This window comes from Bactrocera oleae, unplaced genomic scaffold (assembly GCF_042242935.1).
Source record: "Bactrocera oleae isolate idBacOlea1 unplaced genomic scaffold, idBacOlea1 ctg00000009.1, whole genome shotgun sequence".
In the NCBI taxonomy this organism is placed as follows: Eukaryota; Metazoa; Arthropoda; class Insecta; order Diptera; family Tephritidae; genus Bactrocera; species Bactrocera oleae.
The window spans coordinates 860,001-864,506 of NW_027212752.1; the positions used below are offsets into that span (position 1 = coordinate 860,001).

General features: G+C 33.5%; 2 non-coding genes and 1 pseudogene across 2 annotated transcripts in view; all 3 read left to right on the forward strand.

The window, feature by feature from the left end:
- The window catches only part of LOC138858383 (small subunit ribosomal RNA), a 1,990-nt gene extending 1,837 nt beyond the window's left edge, over nt 1-153 (forward strand). Inside the window, exon 1 of the ribosomal RNA XR_011397517.1 lies at nt 1-153. This exon is cut by the window's left edge and continues 1,837 nt beyond it. This is a non-coding gene — a ribosomal RNA (small subunit ribosomal RNA).
- A 626-nt stretch (nt 154-779) lies between these two features.
- LOC138858498 (5.8S ribosomal RNA) lies at nt 780-958 on the forward strand. Its single transcript, XR_011397597.1, has one exon. It is a non-coding gene; the product is annotated as a 5.8S ribosomal RNA (ribosomal RNA).
- A 503-nt stretch (nt 959-1,461) lies between these two features.
- On the forward strand, nt 1,462-4,240 carry LOC138858458 (large subunit ribosomal RNA; annotated as a pseudogene).
- Nucleotides 4,241-4,506: the final 266 nt, after the last annotated feature.

Below are 4,506 nucleotides of genomic sequence, written 5' to 3' on the forward strand. Positions count from 1 at the left end.
ACCGATTGAATTATTTAGTGAGGTCTCCGGACGTGATCACTGTGACGCCTTGTGTTTCACGGTTGTTTCGCAAAAGTTGACCGAACTTGATTATTTAGAGGAAGTAAAAGTCGTAACAAGGTTTCCGTAGGTGAACCTGCGGAAGGATCATTATTGTGTTCCTATCCGAAAAGAAAAAAAAAATAATTATATAAAAACAAAATAAAAAAAAAGAATAAAAAAGAAAAAAAAGTTTTCTTTTTGTTCTTTTCATTCAAAATGTTTTGAATTATACAATGTTTTGAATGTTTTTCTGTTTTTTTTTTTTTTTTTTTAACTCCTTGTAATGCATTATGACAATATATATTATATTGTGAACTTCGCATACATTGTATTTGAACGCAATAAAATAACCTTTAAACATATAGCTGTACTTATTATTTATATAGAAAATAATATTTAATTGTGATATTTATATAAAATATTATAAATGATAAGTTAACTTGTTCACATTAACGTGTGTAATACCTTTTTTTATGGTATTTTCTATTTGTGATTAAAAACATGTTGAAAAATTAAAAAAAAGAAAACGCACAAATAGAGAAGAAAATAATATATAAAAGGTATTACTGTTTTTGTTGACCTAAGACATGCGCAGCTGCAAATGTTTGGGTTTAAAATTACAATTTCTTGAAAGATGTTTTAAACTTTTGTATTAAAAATTTATTATTGATTAATTATTAATACTTTCAATAAATTAAAATTCTTTGACTTTGAATTAAAAAATACAAAAAAATTATCACTCTAAGCGGTGGATCACTCGGCTCATGGGTCGATGAAGAACGCAGCAAACTGTGCGTCATCGTGTGAACTGCAGGACACATGAACATCGACATTTTGAACGCATATTGCGGTCCATGCTGTTATGTACTTTAATTAATTTTAAAGTGCTGCTTGGACTACATATGGTTGAGGGTTGTAAGACTATGCTAAATTAGTTGCTTATTCTTTTAGTCAATTAATAGAATTTAAGCATATGGCATATTATTGGATTGTATTTTTCAATCCATAATATTAATAGCATAAAAAGAAATATAGAAAATATATTTTTGAATACCTCATATTTGAACGAAAATTTATGATAAATGAGAATCTTAGTATTCCCATAAAAGAAAAAATTTTCAACATTATTTAAATTATATTAAATAATACATAAGAGGAATGTCTAGCATAAAATAAATTTGTATTCTAGAATTAATTCACTCTATTGTATTGAGAAAAATTTATAATAAAAAAAAATATATGATATGTGGAGGAATAATGTTGTTAATTTTATTAATTATTATATTATGAATTTTAAAAAGGGATGAAAAGATTGAATAATATTTGAGTAATCAAGATATAAAAATATATTTCTTTAAAATAGCAAATAGCAAAAAAATTAAATAAAAATAAACAAATCAATCTAAAATATATTTTATACAACCTCAACTCATATGGGACTACCCCCTGAATTTAAGCATATTAATGAGGGGAGGAAAAGAAACTAACAAGGATTTTCTTAGTAGCGGCGAGCGAAAAGAAAATAGTTCAGCACTAAGTCACTTTGTCCATATGGCAAATGTGAGATGCAGTGTATGGAATATCTTAATATCTAGTATGAGAAATTAACGATTTAAGTCCTTCTTAAATGAGGCCATTTACCCATAGAGGGTGCCAGGCCCGTATAACGTTAATGATTACTAGAAAGATATTTCCAAAGAGTCGTGTTGCTTGATAGTGCAGCACTAAGTGGGTAATAAACTCCATCTAAAACTAAATATAACCATGAGACCGATAGTAAACAAGTACCGTGAGGGAAAGTTGAAAAGAACTCTGAATAGAGAGTTAAATAGTACGTGAAACTGCTTAGAGGTTAAGCCCGATGAACCTGAATATCCATTATGAAAAATTCATCATTATAACTGTAGTATTTAATTTTAAATATTATAGTAATAGTGTGCATTTTTTTCATATAAGGACATTGTAATCTATTAACATAATAAAATATTTATCAAAAGATCATTGGTTTTTAAGTTTATTCAAATTAATTTGCTTTTAGCTTATTAACATAGAATAATTACTGATGATTTGATAAAGTGTTGATAGATTTTATTATATATAATGCTAAAATTCTTTTGAATTTTACAATAACATTATTATCATTGATTTTAATATTAATTGTATGAATTTATATGATTAACAATGCGAAAGATTCAGGATACCTTCGGGACCCGTCTTGAAACACGGACCAAGGAGTCTAACATATGTGCAAGTCATTGGGTTATATTAAACCTAATGGCGAAATTAACTTAACTGTATTAATAATGGGATTAATTTTTAATGTATTACATTATTAATTCAATCCCGGGGCGTTCCATATAGTTATGTATAATGATAATTTATTATTATTTATACCTCTAACTGGAGCGTACCTTGAGCATATATGCTGTGACCCGAAAGATGGTGAACTATACTTGATCAGGTTGAAGTCAGGGGAAACCCTGATGGAAGACCGAAACAGTTCTGACGTGCAAATCGATTGTCAGAATTGAGTATAGGGGCGAAAGACCAATCGAACCATCTAGTAGCTGGTTCCCTCCGAAGTTTCCCTCAGGATAGCTGGTGCATTTAAAAATTATGTAAAATAATCTTATCTGGTAAAGCGAATGATTAGAGGCCTTAGGGTCGAAACGACCTTAACCTATTCTCAAACTTTAAATGGGTAAGAACCTCACCTTTCTTGATATGAAGGTTGAGGTTATGATATAATGTGCCCAGTGGGCCACTTTTGGTAAGCAGAACTGGCGCTGTGGGATGAACCAAACGTAATGTTACGGTGCCTAAATTAACAACTCATGAAGATACCATGAAAGGCGTTGGTTGCTTAAAACAGCAGGACGGTGGACATGGAAGTCGTAATCCGCTAAGGAGTGTGTAACAACTCACCTGCCGAAGCAACTAGCCCTTAAAATGGATGGCGCTTAAGTTGTATACCTATACATTACCGCTAAAGTACATGATTTATAATACAATTTCGGTTGGATTATAAATTTTGAAACTTTAGTGAGTAGGAGGGTACAATGGTGTGCTTAGAAGTGTTTGGCGTAAGCCTGCATGGAGCCGCTATTGGTACAGATCTTGGTGGTAGTAGCAAATAATCGAATGAGACCTTGGAGGACTGAAGTGGAGAAGGGTTTCGTGTGAACAGTGGTTGATCACGAGTTAGTCGGTCCTAAGTTCAAGGCGAAAGCCGAAAATTTTCAAGTTTTAATGAAATGAAATGAATGAATTTTTATTCCATAGTAATTAAACACTTGAATAATTTTGAACGAAAGGGAATACGGTTCCAATTCCGTAACCTGTTGAGTATCCGTTTGTTATTAAAAATGGGCCTTGTGCTCATCCTGGCAACAGGAACGACCATAAAGAAGCCGTCGAGAGGTATCGGAAGAGTTTTCTTTTCTGTTTTATAGTCGTACTACCATGGAAGTCTTTCGAAGAGAGATATGGTAGATGGACTAGAAGAGCATGACATTTACTGTTGTGTCGATATTTTCTCCTCGGACCTTGAAAATTTATGGTGGGGTTACGCAAACTTCTCAACAGGCCGTACCAATATCCGCAGCTGGTCTCCAAGGTGAAGAGTCTCTAGTCGATAGAATAATGTAGGTAAGGGAAGTCGGCAAATTAGATCCGTAACTTCGGGATAAGGATTGGCTCTGAAGATTGAGATAGTCGGGCTTGATTGGGAAGCAATACCATAGTTTATGTACTCGTTCTGGGTAAATAGAGAATTTCGATTCTTGTTCCCCGGATAGTAGTTACGTAGCCAATTTCGGAACTTTCTTGCTAAAATTTCTAAAGGATTTATTATTGTATAGATACTTTTTAAATTATAACGATTATCAATTAACAATCAATTCAGAACTGGCACGGACTTGGGGAATCCGACTGTCTAATTAAAACAAAGCATTGTGATGGCCCTAACGGGTGTTGACACAATGTGATTTCTGCCCAGTGCTCTGAATGTCAAAGTGAAGAAATTCAAGTAAGCGCGGGTAAACGGCGGGAGTAACTATGACTCTCTTAAGGTAGCCAAATGCCTCGTCATCTAATTAGTGACGCGCATGAATGGATTAACGAGATTCCCTCTGTCCCTATCTACTTTCCCCTGCGGGTTTGGGGAAAGAAAATGCCCGCGGCAAGGCATGCCTGTCGTAAAAGGCGACTAAAAGCCAATATGCACTATGACTGTTATTATATTCTTTGCCCAGTAATATCAGCATAGTATATGGAGTGATAGTGCTATAATACTCAGCTTGAACTGATATTAGAAACACTTTAAATGAAAAAGCGAATAAAAAGACATTTGAAGTTCAAGCGACAAATGTCACCAGTCATTTGAGTAATGGCTTGCTCAACTGGCAGTAGTTTAGGCTACGCAGTCTGACCGGAGACTTTCCGGTACCACGGGGAGCAGAAAGC